Source organism: Panthera uncia, chromosome B4 (assembly GCF_023721935.1).
Source record: "Panthera uncia isolate 11264 chromosome B4, Puncia_PCG_1.0, whole genome shotgun sequence".
In the NCBI taxonomy this organism is placed as follows: Eukaryota; Metazoa; Chordata; class Mammalia; order Carnivora; family Felidae; genus Panthera; species Panthera uncia.
This window is the reverse complement of record NC_064809.1, coordinates 26,516,092-26,539,497: the sequence shown is the minus strand read 5'-3', so window position 1 is coordinate 26,539,497 and position 23,406 is coordinate 26,516,092. Positions and strand designations below refer to the sequence as shown.

The following is a 23,406-nucleotide window of genomic DNA, read 5'->3' as shown; positions in this document are numbered from 1 at the left end:
AAAATAAATAAAAACATTAACAAAATTTTTTAAAATAAATTTTAAAAACTGTTTACTTACAGGGCGCCTGGGTGGCTCAGTTAGTTGAGTGTCCGACTTTGGCTCAGGTCATGATCTCACAGCTTGTGAGTTCGAGCCCCGTATCGGGCTGTGTGTTGACAACTCAGAGCCTGGGGCCTGCTTCAGATTCTGTGTCTCCCTCTCTTTATGCCCCTAACCCACTCACATTCTGTCTCTGTCTCTCCCAAAAATAAATCAACATTAAAAAAATATATTAAAAATGTTTATTTACTTATTTTTTGATAGAGACAGCGTATGGGTGCATGAACGCCCACACAAGCCGGGGTTGGAGGGGGGAGCGCAGGGAGAGAGAGGGAGCGAGAGAATCCCAAGCAGCCTCTGCATTGTCAGTACTTAATGTGGGACTTGATCCCTCAAATTGTGAGATCATAACCTGAGCCGTAATCAAGAGTTGAATGCCACCCTGTAATTTTTTGATATTTGAGATTTAACTTACTATTATTTTCAAAATAAATTTCTTTTTGATATATAATAAATTGTTGCTTAAAACTCATTTGGTTGAAATTATTACTCCAAGGAATTATTTCAGTTACTTTTTACTATAAATAGTCTTTAGAAAACAAGAATACCTATTTTCTTATAGGGATTTTCTTTAAAAAAAAAAAAGTTGCAACGCGTTTAAAAATCCTCCTACAACAAAGAATTAATTGCCAGAGTGACCACTTTTATAAAAAATAACATTTAGAAATGCAAATTGGGTTAAAGAGAAATACTTGTATTATATTTTTTAGTTATTCTAATGTTATAATGCAACTTATACCTATTAAGAAGTAGCTTTTATTGTTTTTGTCTCACTCTTGTTAGCATGTTGTTTTAGAATAGAGCACAGCAATGTATGGGCTCCTCTGGTATTCTTCTGCACCTATGAAGGCTTCCCTGAAATCCCTCAACCACATAAAAGTTCACTTTTATACCAGAAATAAGAACAAGAGCTTAGTTATAAATTTGTTTTGCAAATTTCTCAATTTTAGGATTAAAACATCCTCTACTAATTTCAAAATACACGATTTTTGAGGAGAGAGTAAAGTTGGCAGAGGCAGTATGGAGACCCTGAGCTTGTCTCATCCCTAAAACACAGCTAGATCAGCATCAGGCCATTTTGAACACCGAGGAAATTGATCTGAGGATTAACGCAACAATCTGCATAATACGAGCCACAGAACTCGGCAGGTATGCAGTGCCGAGAGGTGAATCCGGAGAGAGAAAAGCCATGGAGGGTAGCGAGTCGTTTTTGCAGCGAGAGGGCAGAGAGAGGAAAAGGACAGGGGAGAGTGTGGTGCATCGGGATTGTGCAAGAAAAGCACTCCCCTGAAAGTAGCTGGAGAGAAAGAGAAAGAGTGAAAACACTAGCAGGGGATTGGACAAGAAATCTGCTCCCCAAAACCATTGATGGGGAGAAAGGAGAGGGTTTCAATACCATCAAGATTCTATAAACGGTGGAGCGCAGGGTCTAAAGTTCCAGAGCTCATTGCCTGGTGGTGCTCTGGTGAGGAAGTAGGATGAATCCCTAGAAGCAGGCAGCGGGTATGAGGGGTCCATGTGCCACATGGGGAGAAGTGGTTCCCCTGCTTGGAGTGCATTTCATAGAGGCGCCATATCGCCTCTCCACAGGCAAAGGTCCCAGCAGACCCCAGAGAGCAGCTATTTGCAGGTATTGGGACAAAGATGTCAAAGTGCAGCAAAACCCGGCACCTTCTGTGTGTTGTGATTTGCCATAATGTCTGAACCTCTGCCGCTGCACAATTGCACAAACGTTTTCTGGGGCAAGCCAGCACCTGGCCATTGCTCAGCGAGACCCTCCCCCAGAGAGCTGGCACAGGTCCAAGCCACAGGGGTCTCTGAAGTGTGGGGTTTTTGAAACACAACCCTATGTGAGATAAAACTCTGGAGGGAGGTGCTGCTCGTCAGGCAGACAACTTGGGCCACACACAGGGGAGAGGTGGGTAGTGGACAGAGGCCTGAGACAAAGGAGGGGTGCTTGACCAACGGTGGGTAAGAGTGCGAAATTCTTGCACCAAAGACTAGGGAGCTGGATGAAGCTATTCTCACCTCTCCCGTACAGGTGCATGTGCGCACGCACACGGATCCACACCAGTAAGCTAATCAGCGCCACCTAGTGGATAACGGAGCCATTACATCCTGCCCAACTGCGCCCTCCAAGTACACCCCCAAGAAGACCAACACAAATACTTCCACCTGCTTAATATAGGGAGTATAGAGTGCTTCATAGTTTCAGTTCTAGCGGAAACTGGGTGTAACTTCATTCGGGTTTCATTCTGTTTTCTGGTTTATTTATCAGTTTGTTTTCTTTGCTTCTGTTTTTGCTTAAATTGTTTTATTTTTTCTTTCTCTTTCTTGGATAGAGAAAGAAAATTTTATTTTTATTTTTTTACTTTATTTTTAATTTTATATTTTATTTTGCTTTATCCTGTTTCCTTATATAAATTTTTTAATTTATAAAATTCTTTTTTACCTTTTTTTTTTTCCTTTCCCTTTTTTCTCTATTTTATCAAGCTTCTTTCAATAAGCAAACCGAAACACACCTTGGATCTAGCTTCCTTTATTTGATTTTGTTTTGTTTTTAATTTTTTTAATTTTAATTTTTAATTTTATTAATTTTCTTCTTCTTCCAAAATGACAAGATGAAGGAATTCACTCCCAAAAAAAAGAGAACAGGAAGAGGGGCGCCTGGGTGGCTCCGTCAGTTAAGCTTCCAACTTCAGCTCAGGTCATGATCTCATGGTCTGTGGTCTCAAGCCCCACATCAGGCTCTGTGCTGACAGCTCAGAGCCTGGAGCCTGCTTTGGATTCTGTGTCTCCCTCTCTCTCTGTCCCTCCCCTGCTTGCCCTCTGTCTCTTTCTCTCTCAAAAATAAAGATTAAAAAAATTTTTTTTTAATCTTCAATCTCATGTTGGAACATAAAAGTGATCTCTGGTTTCTTCTTCCCAGTGTGAGATGACTCATCATCACTATCATCTTTTCTTGCTTTCTTCTTGATTTTTAAAATTGTGTACTTTCTGGCATTGCTGCTACCTCCTCTCACACTTCCATTCCCCTCTGTTGCTTTTCTCTTTCCTTCATCTTTTTTATCCTTTGTACTTGTATTAATGCATTCTAAAATGGAGACTTGTTTCAGATCTTCTTCAGTGATTAAGTGAACAGATTATTTTTCAGTTCCTTTTCAGCTTCCTGGTGCATCAGCTCACTGAATAGTTCTATGCAGTTATTCAGAAATTTTCCACTGACTACAATGGTGTCACTAAAGACTACAGCTGAAACCTGCTTGCAGAATGCTCTCATCACCCTGTTGAAGCAATATCACAGCATCCTCAACTGATAAAGAACTGAGAAACAGGGGTACAATATCAACCATGTTCCAGAGCTAATGGCTTCCTCTACCGATGCTTCCACGTGATCTGCAAATCATTGGCCACACAGCTGCTTTCGAAGACAAGACTTGTGTAGGTCTTCTATCTTTTCTTTATGTAGGTCACAGCATCTGGGATTCCAAGTCTGGACAAAGCATCAAATTCTAGATAGCCATTCTGCCTGATGTGTTCTGGAGTGAATGTCAGGAATGAACACTGCCTCGTCCTGTCTTCTACCAACCACAGAGCCCCATAAACACCCATTGTTAACAAGTTCCTCAAACACAGAGTAAAGTAGCTGCTCTTGACATCCGGATTTTAAAATCAGAGAATTCACTGCTGTAGGCTGGGTAATAGCACTGAACAGTCCACGATGCGTGCTTTATGTCAAGCTATAAAAGCTTCAGTAAATATTGCTCCTCTGTTATTAAGAGAGCCATGTGGCCATTAATAAGTCTATCTAGTCTTTGAGTTACTGCCTGTGTCAGAAAGTTTCCAAAAGATCATAGGTTTTACACAGTCGGGATATGGTGACTTGATCACTTTCTTGCAATTTGTCATTTACCTCCTATAACAGATACAAATAGTTCTCATCTATCAGTTATCCCAATACGAGCTGAACGTGCTTTTCTGATTTAACAATGTCACCAATTCTATTTTCAGCAAGAATCAGATCCACATTGATTACCTGTTGCAGATCAACGTTTACTCAACAGCCTCAGACACATAGCTCATCTCTCATTTCTTTGCTAATTTGAGCTGGAATAATATATTCCTTTCCATCGAGTGTGCAAACTACTTCCAGCTCTTTCTGAGCAATCAATTTATTTACAATCTCAATGCAGTTCCACTCTGACAACCTCTGCATAACTGTGGTGAGCTGTGCCCACTGGAAGTCAGCTGCCAACCACCACAGGTGTCCTTTCCCTACTTACCCAGCCACCAAAGAACTGCCCACACGTCAGCCTAAAAAATAAACTATTCTAATTAATGAGTAGTGATATCCAATGTGTTTTTAACTTTGCATTTTCCTAAAGACTAAGGATGCTGAACATCTTATTTGCTAACTGTATACTTTCTTTGATGAAATATCCATTCAAATCTTTTGCCAACTTGTTTTTTGAGTTGTTTTCTTATTGCTGAGTTTTGAGAGTATACATATTCTGGATACTATTTATCTGTCAGATATGTGATTTACAAATATTTTCTCCCAGTCCGTGGCTTGTCTTTTCTTCCTCTTAATAGCATAGTTTTCAATTTTGATAAAGTCTGACTTATCCTATTTTCCTATGGATAATGTTTTTGTTGTCATGTCTAAGAACTCTTTTCCTTATTCAAGGTCACAAAGATTTCATTATATGCTTTCTTCTAGAAGTTTTATATTTTTATGTTTTACATTTAGGTCTATGATCCATTCTGAATTAAAAATCTAAACTATAATTGACAAATTGCTGGAGCCTCAATGTGGACAAAACTGAGAATTTAAAACTCCATAGGAATCCAGTCATCGAAGAAGCCCCTCACATCTTGGTGATTTTTTAACCTCCAGGAAACTCTACAGGTTCTTGTAGGGAATATCAAAGGAAAAAACCCTCCTGTTTCTGACAGGGATAAGGGAAGGGAGATAGGGAGAGAAAGAATCCCATTTTTCTGGTGTATTTTGAAATACACCAGAGCATTCTGTTGTTCATAATAAGCCCTGCCCCCAAAAGAAACTATTTTAACAAAGGCTAACCTGTTGGAGATTTTATCTGAACATAACCGACCTGAGGGAAGGGAAATATCCAACTCCACCTGGCCCTAACCTTCTATGTGAGACAAGAGAAATATCCAAATTGAGCCCTCCTATAGCATTCCATGTAAAGATGGGAAATACACAACTCTAGCCTTCCCAAGCCATCTTGTGTCATCTAAAGTGGGAAGGGAAATCTGAGAAGCACTTGTGAAGTTCACAGTCCAGGGCCACAGGTTTACTAAAAGAGACTTAATCATAACACTCTCCAACACTTTCCCTCCTTCTATACTTTATCACTACATTACTAAAGGACTATTTACCAGAGTTCCTTTCACTCAGTACATCATGTCTGGCTTTTGACAAAAAAGTACAAGGCATACTAACAGCCAAAAAACCGTTTTGAGGGGCACCTGCGTGGCTCAGTTGGTTAAACATCCAAGTCTTGATCTTGGCTCAGGTCATGATCTCATGGTTCTTGAGGCTGAGCCTTACATCGGTGCTCCCTTGCGTCTATGCTGTCAGCATAGAGCCTGCTTGGGATTCTTTCTCTCCCTATCTCTCTTCCCGCCCCTACTCCTCCCTCAAAATAAACAAACTTAAAAAACAGTTTTGATTAAGTTCATACCTATCCTTGATAAAAATTCTTGGCAAACTAGGAATACAATGGAACTTCCTTCACCTGATAAGGAGCATTATCTTACTTGATAAGGTAATCAAGTAAGATTCCAACTGATTCCCAATCAGTTGGGAATACAATTTCATATAAAACAATGTTTTTAAATTTTTTTAACATTTATTCATTTTTTTGAGAGGCAGAGAGAGACAGTATGAGCAGGAGAAGGACAGAGAGAGAGACAGAATCTGAAGCAGGCTTTAGGCTCTGAGCTGTCAGCACAGAACCCAACATGGGGCTCGAACCTACAAACAGCAAGATCATGACCAGAGCCAAAGTCAGACACTTAACCAACTGAGCCACCTAGGTGCCCCTCATATAAAACAGTTTTATAAAAGCAGCAAAAAATGTAACATATATATGACTAAATATTATAAAAACCTTGAACAGAGAAAATCATTTATTTTTATTGAAATATTAAAGAACACTTAAATAGATACACACTGTTCTTTGATGCAAGGGCTCAATATCCTAAAGATGTCAGTGATTCCCCCAACTTATATACAGATTCAGTGCAATTCTGATAAAAATCTTCACAGGGCTTATTATGGGATTTGAGATGATCCTTAAAATTATATGCAGGAGCAAAAGGCCAAAAAGAGTCAAGACCTCTTGAGGAACAAAAAGCTGGAAGAGTATAGTTCTGATGGACTTTTGATATTTGATATTTGATTGCTGTTAAGCCTCATGCCCTCTTCTTCACTTTGGGTTCCATATCTGGACAAGTTGATGAGAAAAGTTCAGCACTTCCTCCTTTAATGCTGGAAGGAGACTCAAACAAGGCATGCCCCTTTCCTAGCCACCGCAGCCCTACCCCCAATCCACAATAAAAAAAAACCCAGGCCAATCTCATTTCCTTGGTCTATGAAAGCCACTGCAGACCTGCTTGGGGCGGGGGCGGGGGGGGGGCGCTGCCCTCCTCTCCTCGAAGATCTCATATAAGGTAAGTAATAAATCTTGTTCTACCTTCTAAGGATGTGTGGGTGACATCATGTGGCTGGACATCTGAACCTAACTTTGGGTGAGCAGAGTCCATCTGCCTCTGCAGGTGACCAAACAGCAAGGATGCCTGATGATATATCAAGATGTACTGAAAGTAGCACAGATAAGTGTTTCTGCATAAATGATTCTGTTGTGTGGGAACCATGACTCCTGGAGTTGTGTGATGTGGCCCTGGGTAATATGGGTAGACAGGGACCTGATTACATAGAGTTTTGAAAGTCAAGGTAAGGAGTTTGGATTTTATCTTCAGAGTAATGAGAAACCATTTGGGAGGGGTTTATTATTATTATTATTATTATTCTTTTATTTTGAGAGAGAGAGAGAGCATGCATGAGTGGGGGGCAGAGGAGCAGAGGGAGAGAGAGAATCTTAAGCAGGCTCCACACTCAGCATAGAGCCCAACACAGGGCTCAATCCCATGACCTGGGATCACGACCCAAGTCGAAATCAAGAGTTGGACGCTCAACCAACTGAGCCACTCACATACCCCACCATTGGAGAGTTTTACACAGGGAAGAAACCTGATCTGATTTTTAACTTTTTAAAGATCCATGTAACTGCTATGGACTAGGTTGTGTCCTCCCCACCACCCCAAATTCATATTGAAGCCCTACCCCTCAAGGTGACAGTATTTGGAGATATGACCTTTACATAATTAGTATTAAATTAGAATTAAATTTCTGTTGTTGAAGCTTTCCAGGCTGTGATATTTTGTTATAGCAGTCCTAGCAGACTAATATACTAACAAACTATTGTGGTAAGCAGAAAGGGGGAAATCAATATTGGAAGTGAGGAGAGGGGTAAGAAGATGATGGCAGTTGGGTACCTGGGTGGCTCAGTCAGTTGAGTGTCTGACTTCACCTCGGTCATGATGTCATAGTTTGTGAGTTTGAGCCCTGCATCGGGCTCGTTGCTGTCAGCTCAGAGCCTGCTTCAGATCCTCTGTCCCCCTCTCTCTGCCCCTCCCTGGTCATGCTTTCTCTCTCAAAAATGAATAAACTTAAGAAATAAAAGAAGATGAGCGCAGCTTGAGCTAGGGCATAAGCAGTAGGGACAATGGGAAGCACACACATCTGAAGTCTCCTCCATAGAGCAGCCCACAGGGCATGCCAATGGATTGGAGGTGGAGGATGAGAAAAATAAAGGAATCAAATTCTGTATATATATATATATATATATATATATATATATATATATATATGCAGGTAAATAACTCAGGCCAACTTTCCATTTTTAGTCTGGACTTGAAGCAAAATCACTTGACTGAAAAACAGAAATAGCTTGAAGAGGAATTAGAAGATACTTTCAGAGATAAAGGACAGAGATGTTATATATTAGTTTATCATTTTGTGATATTTTCTAATGTATGTTTTTACGATATAACAGGATCCTACAATCTCAGAGTACATTAAGGCAACAGCACCTGAAAGAGATAGAAACCATCTCCCCCTAACTCCCAAACAAGGCCTCACCTACGTTTCCTCCACGCAGTCACCAGTGACTTATTCCCTTAGAATGCACATTCTGACACAGGTCTATATTGCTCTTAAGTCATTTGGGCACATACGAGAATGATTATCATTTCAAAGAACTTCCAGAAATCTCTGTGAAGCTGTTACTTGGGAGCCTAAATGACAGCCTTAATTTTGCCATAAATTTTCAGAGAATGCCAGCCCTTTTAAGAATAAAATTTCTGGGGCGCCTGGGTGGCTCAGTTGGTTAAGCATCTGACTTCAGCTCAGGTCATGATCTCACGGTCTAAGAGTTCGAGCCCCGTGTCGGGCTCTGTCCTGACCGCTCAGAGCCTGGAGCCTGTTTCAAATTCTGTGTCTCCCTCTCTCTCTGACCCTCCCCCATTCATGCTCTGTCTCTCTCTGTCTCAAAAATAAATAAACGTTAAGAAAAATTAAAAAAAAAAAAGAATAAAATTTCTAGTTCACCAAAGCAGCACAGCCTGCTTTAATGGCAGAGGAAAACAGAAGTGCTTAGTTTTTATACAGAAAAATTTTTTTCTTATTATCTAAAGTTTGCTTTTGTTTTGGGCATGTTTAATAACTTTTGTAATGTGACACTACACAATTAACCCTCCATATGCATTTATGCATTCTGTAACTGACTGGCCTTCTCTGCCCAGAATAAGAATATGTGTTCTTTTAAGTATAATTCTCTTTCCTCCTGGCTAGGAGGAATAAAGCTACAACAGAAGAGTATCGAGGCTGGGGGAAGAGATGTACTAGGATACTCTTAAATGAAGCAATCTGCCATTCTTCGGTTATATGTCTGATTTGGCTCAGAATTCATTCACTCATCCATCCATGCACCATTCTAAAATCACCCAATGAAAATTGGAATAATAGCTTCCATTTATCCATATACTGTCATGGATTCTGACCTATTGACCAATATCCAGCCTTACTCTCTGCCACAAAGTTAAGCTGTCAAAAAGCACAAAATACCATTCTGTAGGGATATACTACATTACAACTCTTATTAGCAAATATTCTATTAAATTCATTTCTAATGTTTTCCTATCCAAGACTAATTCTGTAATTTTTTTTCTTAATCACACCCATAAACTCTATATTGGTTAATATGTATTCCAAGAAATAGACATTAATAAATATTATGTCAAAAATGTATTATGGCCTATTGATACAGAACCTAATATTATTACTTCATGAGGTGTGAAGCATTATTTTTTCTGGTGTCACATCTAGAGTATATGTAATCTTGCTATTCATCCTAACGGCAACTTATATGGGCAAAATTAAAACAATATCCAGTATTGTTCTTGTATTCTTTTTTCATATAAATGTTAGTGAGCCATCAAATTTCTACTTTTCCATCACTGAAGGCTAAAGCCTCCTGACATTTAAATGAGTAGACTACTCTAATCAAAAGCAACTTTTAGAGGAAGAGATCAAGCATAAACATAGATGCACAAAATTATTTTGATTAAACCAAAAATATATATAAAATGTCCAAATTTGGGAGTCTTCTGCTATTTAAATTAATGCTTTTAGATCAAAGTGTCTTATTTTTTAAAGTAAACTTAGTACCACATTTCCAGCTGTTCTGTTTCCAGGTCAGTAAGTAGATGCCTGATGAAGCTTTCTTTCCTTCCCACTGTAACTGCTGTGGTTAATATAAGTTTTAATATGTTATAAGTTAAAATGTTATAAGTTAATATAAGTTCATGTGATGAACTTATAACATGTGTGGCCTAGTATACACAACAGGTGTTTTCTTGAGACATGAAAAATAGCCTACTGGCAATGAATACTCATCAAGACATTCAAAATTAATTTTTTTCCTCTTACTCTTAAATAAAAAAAGACGATTACTTTATTCATTAAGATCAGTCAAAGCACTGTTATTTTATACTATACTAAAAAAAAAAAAACTGGAATGCCTTTTCCACTAACATATTTCTCATCATTAAAGTGATTTTTTTTTTTTTTAGGGCCAAAGAAATACTTTTGTCTTGAACAATTGTAAGGTTATCAATATTAGGCCAGCTTATACGGTGAAGTTTACTAATAAAATCCAAATTTAATGGGTGAAAAAATTATAACCCTAACCTATTATGTGACTTTTATAAATGAATAAATCTTAATTAGTAATGGCATCTGCCTCCAGCCAAGATGGAATAGCAGGGATTGGACTTGTAGTGCCACTTAAAATAACTAAAATATCAGACAAACAACAACAGAAAACCAGTTTTCATGACTTTGAATCTAAAGGCAAAAAGAAGTGAGCCCTGAGAGACAGGAAAGAAATGAAATGATCCCTAAATTTTTCCCAGCTTACTGCCTTGAGAGTTACCAGTGAAAGTTCTAGGAAGGGGAAGCCAGGCAGAAACAAGAGGACTTCATGAATCAAAGCATTACAGTTTGCAATGCAGAATACTTAGGATGGTGGTACATAGATAAATAAATACAGTTAGATCTTGTTTCTTAATCGATTCTGCCATCTCTGCCTTTTAATGTTCATTTAAAGCAATTACTGATAAAGTACTTACTTCTGCCATTTTGACGTGTGTGTGTGTGTGTGTCTGTGTGTGTCTGTGCATTTATATGTCATATCTTTTGTTCAATTCTTCCATTACTGCCTTCTTTTGGTTTTTTTGTTCTAGGATACAATTTTTACTGAATTCTTACTTACTTTTCCGTATACCTTTTAGTTATTTTCTCAGTGGTTATCCTGGAGTTTAAAAGTAACACTTTAAGAATAGAACAATCTCCCACAGGGGGATAGGGAAGTGGTGAGTGACAGCCAAACTATGCAGTTGAATGAGACTCAGCTGAAGACACCCATTTCTCCCCATCAACACCCACAGTACTAAGGTGGGAGCTCTATAGCAGGGGGAGGGAGCATACTGAGAAAGAGGCAGATATGAATTTCAAAGGGTTAGACTATACTTAGCAGAGAGTCCACCCATAAGCCTCTGGGAGTACCACCCCTGAAGATCTCCCTCCTAGTCCAGGGGTGCCCCAATGCACGAAGTGCTAAACCCACACCTCTCCCCACTCTGCTACAAGCTCTTTATGAATGATCAGGAGTGTGCTTGGGAGAACAAGATCCAGTAAATAGGGAACTGGCTAAAAAAACAGGCCAAGATTGGTGGACTAGGGACAGACCACAAACTTGAACTATACTGCCACCTGATGGAAAAGAAGGCAGGTTTCCAATATTTAGCAAGGTAGAATTAAAAGAACCAGAGTAGATATAAGAGCTTAAAAATTCATCCACAAGAGGGAACAAGAAAAATGAAGCAGAGACACTTTCATGAAGACCGAGAAGAAGAAAGAAGAAAAAAATCCTCATTTAATAACAACACCATAGAACATAACACTCCATCTGCTGAAGGAAAGGAGTTAAAGGTGTCTATGACTTCAAATTCAGAAGCGTAAGCACATACCTGCAAAGAATATGAAAAATCAAGGTAACATGGCATTACAAAAAGAAAAGGAGAATTCTCAAGCAAACAAACACTCCCTCTTAGGTATTTGGACTTTTTTCTGCTGTAAACCTTCAAATAATGTCTATCTTCCCCCCACCCTCCACCCCACCCAAAACATGTTAAGTTCTATGACAGCAGGAGTCGTGTTGCTTTTGTCACCATTATATCCCCAGTACCTACAACAGTATGTGATGCATAGCTATGTAAAAATGAAATAAAAAACTGAAATTATCTTTAATACATATGGATATATAATTAAAACTAATTTCCTTTTTCTCTTAGCTTTTTAATGTGGCTATTAGAAAATATTAAGGGGAAGTAGATGGGGAGACGAGTAAAATAAGCGATGGGGATTAAGGAGTACACTTGTGATGAGCAAAGGATGATGTATGGAAGTGCTGAATCACTATATTCTACACCTGAAACTACTATAACACTGTGTGTTATCTATGCTTGAATTAGAATACAAAATAAATTAGAAAATATTAAATAATCTGAATTATTTTTGAAGGTTGTTATGAAGGTTGTTATGAACTCAGAAAAACAATTCTATGAAATAAGGAATAAAGTATATTAACAAAGTGATTTCTTTAACAAAGATAGTAAAATTATTTAAAAGAACCAAATAACAATTCTGGAGCTGAAGAATTCCGTGAATGGAATGAAGAACATAATATAGAGTGCCTGTAGCAGGGCAGACCAGAAAGAAGAAAGAAGAAATGACTTGGAGAATAGGAATTTTGAAATAACACAAATAGAAGGGGAAAAAAGGAACTAAGATTTTAAAAGAGTAAAGAAAGCCTACAAATGTTATGGGATTACATCAGAAAGACAAATATAATAATAATATGGATTCCAGAAGGAGAAGAGGAAGGAGGTGGGCAGAGAGCCTATTTAAAGAAATAACAGCTGAGGGGACTTCCGGGGAAGATAGCAGACGAGGAGGATTCTAAGCTCACCTCCTCCCACAAATACAACTATATAACACCCACATCAGTGTAAATAACCCAGAAAACAACCTAAAGATTCACAGAACAGATTCTCCACAGCTAAATGTAGGGAAGAGGCCACATCTCACAGGGCAGGAAGGGTGGAGATGTGGTGAGTAGCTAAATGGTCCTATGAGAGTGTCTGCAGGAGGGAGGGATGCTGCAGGCTCAGAAAGGGGAGAGGAGCAACCCCACACCAGGCACCTCAGGCACAGGGGACCGGCTTGGGGAAGGTGAATCCCCATAACATTTGCCTTTGAAAACCAGAGGGTCCTAATCAGCAGTGGGGCTCCACACCTGGAACTTTAAAAATCAGCAGGCTTAGCTCCAGGAAAACGGGGAAGTCAGAGTCCCTGCCCTTGAAGAGACAGCGTAACAAACAACTTCACTAAGATACAGCAGTAGAACCAGCAGTTTGAAAAGCACCTGGGGTATATGGGAAGGAGATTTATTTACTAATCTCAGAGTGTGTGCTGGAGGGGCAAGGATCTTTGGGAGACCTCTTTGAGAACAAAAGAGTTGGTGGGTGCCATTTTCCTCCCCTACCCAACCCTGGCCTAGATACATGGAACACTTTCCACCTAGCTTGCCAACAGTGTAGCCCACCCCCACTTGTTTCTGCATATCTTCCCCCTCCAACTCTGACTGTCTCAGCAGGAGTTTTCCAGGTGGCTACAGGTCCAGTCTCACAAGGCACCAGGGCTCACCTTGCCGGCACAGCACATCCCACCCCTGCATTCTCTTGCAGACCTACCCCCTCCAATATGCCTTTGGCTGGAGCCCGTCCAAAGCAATGCCACAAGACTGGCAGTGTGCAAGCAGCCCTAAATAGGGGCCAGCACGACTCCAAAGTGACTCCTACCCCGGGGAGAGGAGAAGATAACCATACACATCAGTCCAACTTTGGCCCCAGCAGTGGGCTTGGGGGCAGACATCAGGTCTGACTGCAGGACCTGCCCACCAACAAAAGCTTCTCGAGGGACAGCACAGGGAAAGCACTGTGCAGTTCAGTGCTACTGAATCATTGGCAAACACCTGGTCTAACTCAACAAAAGCCTGAAGTGGCCCCAGACTGGTCCACTAATGACAGAGGGACCAAACACTGCCCACAACAGGCAAAGAGAGACATTGCAGCTAACTGAACTGAAGGCAAATGCAGCTCAGTCACAACACTGGGCACACAGGACACACACAGGAGACGCCCCTGAAGCACCAGGTTCTGGTGAAGGGGACATTACACTATAGGCACTACAGGAACTCTTCTCCATAACGCCACTGCTTCTTTTTTATGAGTTTATCTATTTTGTTGATCTTTTTAAAGAACCAGCTCCTGGTTCCATTGATCTATTGTTTCTTTAGTTCTTATTTCGTCTATTTCTATGCTGATCTTTATCATTTTCTTCCTTCTACTGGTTCTGGGTTTTGTTTGTTTTTCTTTTTCCAGCTCCCTTGGGTGTAAGTTTAGGTTGTTTTTCTGAGATTTTTCTTGCTTCTTGAGGTGGGCCTGTATTACTATAAAATTCCCACTTAGAACAGCTTTTGTTGCATCCCAAAGATTTTGGACTGTTGTGTTTCCTTTTTACATTTTCTTCATGTATTTTTGTACTTTCTGTTTGATTTTTGGCTGACTCATTCGTTAATAGCATGTTATTTCACCTTCATATATTCGTATTCTTTCCATATTTTTCTCTTGTGGTTGATTTCTAGTTTCATAGTTTTGTGGTCAGAAAAGATACGCGGTATGACTAAGAACTTTTTGAATTTGTTGAGACTTGTTTGGTGGCCTAATATATGATCTATTCTGGAGAATGTTCCATGTGTCCTTGAAAAGAGTTTGTATTCTGCTGTTTTAGGATGGAATGTTCTGAACATGTCTATTCAATCCATCTGGTGTAATGGGTTGTTCAAAGCCACAGTTTCTTTGTTGATCTTGTTTGGATGATCTATCTATTGATGTAAGTAGGGTGTTACAGTCCCCTGCTACTTATTATATTACTACTGATCACTTCCTTTATGTTTGTTATTAGCTGCTTTATGTATTTGGGTGCTTCCATGTCAGGTGCATAAATATTTACAGTTTTTGTATCTTCTTGTTGGGTTGCTCCCTTTATGAATATATACTGTCCTTCTTTGTCTCTTGTTACAGTCTTTGTTTAAATGAATGTCTATTTTGTCTGATATAAGTATTGCTACCCTGGCTTTCTTTTCACTTCCATTTGCATGGTAAATGCTTTTCTATCCTTTCACTTTCAATCTGCATGTGTCTTTAGATCTGAAATGAGTCTCTTGTAGGCAGCATATAGATGGGTCTTGCTTTCATATCCATTCAATCACTTTATATCTTTTTTTTTTTTTTTTTTTAGAAAGTGAGAGAGAACGTGCAAGTTGGGGAGGGCACAGGGAGAGGGAGAGAGAATCTTAAGCAGGCTCCATGCTCAGTGTGGAGCCTGATGCAGGGCTTGATCTCACAACCCTTGAGATCACAACCTGAGCTGAAATCAAGCGTCGGATACTTAACTGATTGAGCCACCCAGGCACTCCCAGTCACCTTATATCTCTTGATGGGAACACTGAGTCCATTTACATTCAAAATACATATAGGTATGTACTTATTGCAATTTTTTACTTGTTTTATAATTGTTTTGTATTTCTTCTCTATTACTTTATTCTCTTGCTCTCTCTTGTCAGTGTTTGCTGGCTCTCTTCAGTGATATACTTGGATTACTTTTTATTGATTTTTTGCATATCTATCACTGGTTTTTTATTTGTGGTTATCATTAGGTTTATGTATGACATCTTATACATTTAACAATCTATGTTAAGTTGATGGTTGCTTAAGTTTGGGCCCATTCTTTACTCCTCTCCCCCCACATTTTAGGTATATGGTTTCATAATTTACATCCTTTTATTTTGTGAATTTGACTGATTTTTATAGATACACTTATTTTTACTGCTTTTGTGCTTTCTACTTTGCTTGCTCCTACTTATGGTCTTTCCTTTCCACTCAAAGAGTTCCCTTCAACATTTTTCAGTGACATGAAAACATATGAAAGTACTCAACACACTGGTAAAAGCGAAAAACATACAGTAAGACTGAGAAAAATGTAACTCTATATTAGATAGTGTATTACCACTGAACTGTAGTTACAAATGCTAAAGGAAAATAGTAGTGAAATTAAATATAGCTACTATAAATTGTTAACAAAATACAACATGAAAAGAGGTAAATCGTGACATTATTAATACAAAAGGGAGGAGTAAAAAGTTGAAGTCTTTATAGGCAATTGAAGATAAGTTCCTATCGACCTAAAATGGACTGTCTTATCTATACAATGTTTTATGTAAATTCCATGGTAATCACAAAGCAAAAACTTAGAGGAGATCCACAATAGACATAGAAAGGGGAAAGAGCATACATACCACCATGGAAAACCAATTAACAAATGTGGGCAGAAACAGAGAAAAAGAAACAATGGAAATATGAAATACCCAGAAAGCAGTTAATAAAATGACATTATCAAGTCCTTACACATCAATAATTATTCTAAGAGTAAATAGATTGAATTCATTTATCAAAAGGCACAAAGTGGCTGGATGGACTTAAAAATATGAAGACCCAACTATAAGGGACCCACTTCAGAATTAAAGAGGCATTTAGACTCAAGTGAAAAAATGGAAACAGATACTCCATGAACAATAGAACAAAAACAAGAAAATACCTAGTAATAAATTTAACCAAAGAAGTGAAAGATCTATACAATGAAAACAGTAACACTTTACTGAAAGAAACTGAAGAAAGCAAAACAAATGCAAGGACATCCTGTGTTCATGCTGGAAAAGTTAATACTGTTAAAATGTCCATGCCAGCCAAAAACATCTATAGATTCAATACAATCCCTATAAAAATCTCAATGGTAATTTTCACAGAAAAAAAAAAAATCCTAAAATTCATACGGAACCCCAAAAGACCCCAAAGAATCATAAGAAAAAAAAAAAACTGCAAACATCACACTTCCTGATTTCAAACTGTACTACAAAGCTATAATAATTGAAACAGCATGGTCCTGGCATAAAAACAGACACTTAGACCAATGGAACCAAACAGAGGGACCATAATGAAACCTCTACATATACAGCCAACTAATATTGATAAGGGAGCCAAGAACATCTAATTTCCAATAACTGATCCCAAAGAAATAGATTGCCTGAGAACGAATTCAAAATAATTGATTTAAAGAAGCTCAGTAAGCTACAAGGGTCCATGGATACAAGGGTGCAGGGAAAGACAACTGAATGAAATCAGGAAAACAATACATGAACAAAATAAGTTCATCAAAGAGAGAGAAGTCCTAAAAAAGAACTAAGCAAAAATTCTAGAGATGAATGAAACAAAAATGCAGTACAGCTCTTCAACAGCAGAGTGAAGCAAACAGAAGAGAGAATCAGTGAACTCAAGAACTCAAGGACATATTTGAAATTATCCAGTCAGAGGAGAAGAAAAAAAAAAAATTAAAAGGGGGAAGAAAGACTATAGGATTTATTAGTAAGAAAATCAACATACAAATTATAGGAGTCCCACAATGAGAAGAGAGAAAAAGGGCAGCAGCTTATTATAGAAATAATGACAAAAAAAAAAAAAAAAAAAAGCCCCAATCTGGGGAAGAAAACAGACATCTAGATTCAATAGGTCCAAAAGCTGCCAAACAGGTAGGACACAAAGAGCTCTACATTGAAACACATCATAATTAAATTGTCAAAAGTCAAAGACAAAGAGAAAATGTTAAAAGCAGCAAGAGAAGAAATGGCTCATCACATACAAGGGATCCCTGTCTCCATGAGACTATCAGCAGGTCTATCAATAGAAATCTTGTAGGCCGGGAGAGAGGACGAAGATATTCAGAGTACTTGGCAAAGCTATCTTTTACTAAAGATTTTTTTAAGTTTATTTATTTTGAAAGAGAGAATGAGAGAGCATGAGTGGCGGAGGGACAGACAAAGAGGGAGAGAGAGAGTCCCAAGCAGGCTCCATAATCTCAGTGCAGAGCCCAATACAGGCCTCGATCCCACGGCTGTAAGATCATGACCTGAGCTGAAAGCAAAAGTTGGACGCTTAACTGACTGAGTCACCCAAGTCTCCCAGCAAAGCTATCTTTTAAAAATAAAAAAGAGAGGGGCACCTAGGTGGAAGAGTTGGTTACGCATTCGACTTCGGCTCAGGTCATGATTTTGCAGTTTGTGAATTCAAGCCTCATGTCAGGCTCTGTGCTGACAGCTCAGAGCCTGAAGCCTGCTTTGGGTTCTGTGTCTCCCCCTCTCTCTGCCCCTCCCATGCTCATGCTCTGTCTCTCTTTGTCTCTCAATAATAAATAAATGTTAAAAAATATTTTTTTTAAATAAAAATAAAGAAGAGAGAGGCTCAGTCAGTTAAGTGGCCGACTTTGGCTCAGGTCATGATCTCATGGTCTGTGGGTTCAAGCCCCGTTTCTGCTTCAGATTCTGTGTCTCACTCTCTCTCTGCCCCTCCCCTGCTCATGTTCTGTCTCTCTCTCTCAAAAATAAACATTAAAAAAAAAAAGAAACATTGTTTAAAAAAGATAAAGAAATAAAGAAGAGATGTTCTTCCCAAGCCAACAAAACTGAGGAAGTCTGTCACCAATAGACCTGCCTTACAAGAAATGCTTAAGAGAGTTCTTCAAATTGAAGTGAAAACACACTAAACAGCAACGTGAAAACATATGAAAGCATAAATCTCACTGGTAAAGGTAATCATGTGAACAAATACAGAGTATTGTAACTCTGAAATGATAGTATATAAATTACATTTGACCCAAATATAAAAGTTTAAAGATAATAATATGTTAACAAATATGGAATATAAGAAGAAGCAACCTCTGAGTAGAACACAGAATGTGGTGAGAGGAGAGTATAGAGTTTTTGTATAAAACTTAAAACAGATGATTATAATGACAAGATATTTTATGCAAGCCTTGAGGTAGCCACTAAGAAAAAAATTACCTATAATATATACACAAAAGATAAAGAGAAAAGAATCAAAGCAAGTCACCACACCCATCATCATCATCATCATCATCATCATCATCATCATCAAACAACACAGGAAGCTACCAAGAGAGGAAGAGAGGAACAAAATATCTCTAAAACAGAAAACAATTAATAAAATGGCAACAGTAAGTTTCCACTTATCAAGAATCACTTTAAATGTAAATGGATAAAACTCCTCAACAAAAAGGCATTTAGAGTAGCTGAATGGATAAAAAAACAAACAAAAAAGATCCAGTGCTATGCAGTCTATCAGAGACTGACTTCAGATTTAAGGACACATAGAAGCTAAAAATGAAGAGGTTTAAGATATCCTATGCAAATGGTAATCAAAAGAAAGCAGAAGTTGCTATATTTACATCAGACTTGGTCAAAAACTGTCTCTAGGGACAAAAAGGGTCCATTCAACAAGAAGGTATAACAATTATAAATATATACACACCCAACATCAGAGCTCCTAAATATAATATATACACACCCAACATAAGAGCTCCTAAATATAATACATACACACCCAACATCAGAGCTCCTAAATGCATACAGCAAATATTGACAGATCTTAAGAGAGAAATGAACAGCCATACAGTTAACAATAGGAAACTCCAATCCCTTACTTTGAACAATGAAGCAAACTTCCATACAGAAAATCAATTATAAGACAGTTGACTTGAATAACATTATAGACCAAATAGACCCAAGGGACAGAACTTCCTACCTAAAAGCAGCAGAACACACATTCTTCTCAAGTGCACACAGAACATTCTCGAGGATAGATCACAGGTTAGGTCACAAAACAAGTTTTAACAAATTTAAGAACATCAAAATCATTCCAAGTATATTTTCTCACCACAATTTAATAAAACTAGAAATAAGAAAATAGGAAAAGTTGAAAATACATGGAAACTAAATAATATGCTCTTGAACAACCATTAGGTCAGAGAGGAAATAAAAAAGGAATTTAAACTGTATCTCAAGATCAAAGAAAATTAAAGCATAACATATGAAAGTATAGGGTGTACACCAAAAAGTACTAAGAAGAAATTGTATAGCAATAAATGCCCACATTAAAAAAGAAAGATCTCAAATAAACAATCTAATTCTACACCTCAAGGAACTAGAAAAAGAACAACATACTAAACCCAAAATTACAAGAAGGAATAATAAACATGAAAGCAGAATTAAATCAAAAGAGAATGGAAAGACAATAGAAAAAAATTAACAAAAATAAGATTTATTTTTTGAAAAGAATGAAATCAATGATCCTTTAGCTAGGTAAGTAAAAAAAGAGAGAAGACTCAAATAAAATCACAAATGAAAGAGGAGACATTACAATGGATGCCTCAGGAAAAAATATGATCATAGAAAACTATTATAAACAATTATATGCCAACCAATTAGATAATCTATAAGAAATGGGTAAATTCCTAGAAACATAAGGCCTATCAAAACTGAGCCAAGAAGAAACAAGAAAGCCTGAAAAGACCGATAAAAATTAAGGAGACTTGAGGAGCACCCAGGTGGCTCAGTTGGTTAAGTGTCCAACTCTTGATTTCAGTTCAAGTCATGATCTCAACGTTGGTGAGATCAAACCCTGAGTCCGGCTCTATGCTGACAGCATGGAGCCTGCTTGGGATTCTCTCTCTCCCTCTCTCTCTGCCCCTTCCCTGCTTGCATGTGCTCTCTCTCTCTCTCTCTCTAAGTAAATAAATAATCATTAAAAAAAAAAAAAAAAAAAAAACCAGGAGATTGAATCAGTAATCAAAAAGCCTCCCAAGAAAGAAAAGCCTAGGACCAGATGGTTTCATATGTGAATTCTACCAAATATTCAAAGAAGATTAATACCAATCCTTGTTAAATTCTTCCGAAATATAGAAGGAGGAAATACCTAACTTATTTTATAAAGCCAGCATCATCCTGACACTAAAGTCAAACCAAACCAAAAAATCACAAGAAAACTATGGGCCAATATCCCTGATGAACACAGATGCAAAACTCCTTAATAAAATAATAGCAAACCAAATTCAATAGTATATTAAATGGATCATATACAATGACCAAGTGGGACTTATGCCTCACATTCAAGATTGATTCAACATATGAAAATCAATCAATGAGATATACCATATTAATAGAATAAAAGAAAAAGGCCACATGATCATCCAACAGACAAAGAAAAATCATTTGACAAAAGTCAATATCCATTCATGATAAAAACTCTCACCATAATAGGTATAGAGAAATTTACCTCAACAAAATAAAGCCATATATGAAAATCTTGCAGCAAACATCATAATCAATGTGGAAAAGCTGGAAGTTCTTCCTCTAAGACCTCATACAAGGCAAGGATGCCCCCTATCACTACTTCATAGCACTGCAAGTCCTAGCAGTGCTAATTAGACCAATTAGACAAGAAAAAGAAGGAAAGGTATCTGAATCTGTAAAGAAGTAAAATTGTTTGCAGATGACATGATCATAGATGTAGGAAACCCCAAAGACTCAATAATAACAACAACAAAAACTGTGAGAATGAATAAAGCAATTCAGTAAAGTTGTGGGCTACAAAATCAACATACCAAATTCAGTCACATTTCTCTATATAAACAATGAACTGTCTGACAAGAAAATCAAGAAAACAATATCATTACAATAACAACAAAAAGAATAAAATACTTACAAGTAAACTTAACAAAGAGATGAAGACTTGTACACTGAAAATTATAAAACATTAATGAAGGAAATTAAAGAAGACACAGATAAATGGAAAGACATCCTATATTCATGGATTGAAAAAATTAATATTATTAAAATGTCCATAGTACCCAATGTGCTCTAAAGAATCAATGCAATTCCTATCGAAATGCCAGTTCCATTCTTTCCAGAAATAGAAAAAAAAAAATCCAATTCATATTAAACCACAAAAGACCCTGTATAGCCAATGCAATCTTTGAGGAAAACAAAACAATAACAACAACAACAACAACAACACAAAGAGGGGGGCACAGTTACATTATGAAGCTATGGTAATCAAAACAGTATTGCACTGTCATGAAAACAAAAAAACAGACCAATGTAACAGAATACAGAGCCTAGAAATAAATACACACATATGGTCAACTGATCTTCAATAAATAAATGTGCTAAGAAGGGACAGTTGGGGAGCTCAGTTCGTTAAGTGTCTGACTCTTGATTTCAGCTCAGGTCATGACCTCAAAGTTTGTGGGATTGAGCCCCATGTCAGGCTCTGCACAGAATGCACAGAGCCTGCTTGGGATTCTCTCCGCTCCCCCCCATCCCTTCCCTATTCACGCTCTCTCTCTCTCAAAATAAATAAGTAAACAATAAAAATACGTGTGCCAAGAACATACAATGTGGAAAGGATAGCTTCTTTAATAAACAGCGCTGGGAAAACTGGATATCCACATCCAGAAGGATGAAAGTGGATCCTTATATCACACCATACACAAAAATCAACTCAAAGTGGATTAAAGATTTAAATGTAAGTCCTGAAACCATGAAACTAGAAAAAACAGGGAAAAATCTTCTTGACATTGATCTGGGCAATGGTTTTTTGGAAATGTTCCACAGGCAACAAGAGCAAAAAGAAACAAGTGGGATTACATCAAACTAAATATGTCTGCACAGAAAAGGAAACAATCAGTGAAGTGGAACAGCAGCCTATGGAATGGAAGACAAAATTTGCAAACCATATCCAATACAGAGTTAATATCCAAAGTTTATGGGAACTCATAAAATTCAATAGCAAAATTAAAAATGGGCAAAGGACCTGAATAGGCACTTCTCAAAAGAAGACATACAGAGTCAACACGTATATGAAAAGATGCTCATCACTAACCATCAGACAAATGCAGCTCAAAACCACAATGAAATATCATCTCACACCTGTTAGAATGGCTTTTAGCAAAAACAAAACATAATCAGTGTTGGAGATGATGTGGAGAAAGGGGATCCCTTGTACACTGATGGGAATATAAACTGGTACAGCCATTATGTAAAACAGTATGGAGCCTCCTCAAAAATTAAGTAAAACTACCATATGATCCAGCAATCCCACTTCTGGGTATATATCTAAAGGAAATGAAATCAGTATCTCAGAGAGATAACTGTGCTCTCACATTCACTGCAGCACTATTCACAATAGCCTAGATACAGAAACAACCTAAATGTCCATCGACAGATGAATGGATAAAGTACAACACATACACATACACACACACACACACACACACACACACACACACAAAGTGATATTATTCAACCTTAATAAAAGGAAATCCTGCCATTTGTGATAGCATAGATTAATGTGGAGGACACTTCACTAAGTGAAATAAGCCAGAGAGAAAGACAAATACTGCACGATCTCATGTATATATGAAATCTAAAATATTCCACCTCATAGAAGCAGAGAATAGAATGGTAGTTCTCAAGAGCTGGATGGAGTGGAAAATGGGGAGATGTTCAAAGGGTACAAAATTTCAGTTATACAGGATCAATAAATTATGAAGATACAGTGTAT

General features: G+C 37.8%; 1 pseudogene; it reads right to left on the bottom strand.

Annotated features, from left to right (window-relative positions):
• Positions 1-2,435: 2,435 nt before the first annotated feature.
• The window catches only part of LOC125919769 (E3 UFM1-protein ligase 1-like), a 29,082-nt pseudogene continuing 8,111 nt past the window's right edge, over positions 2,436-23,406 (bottom strand).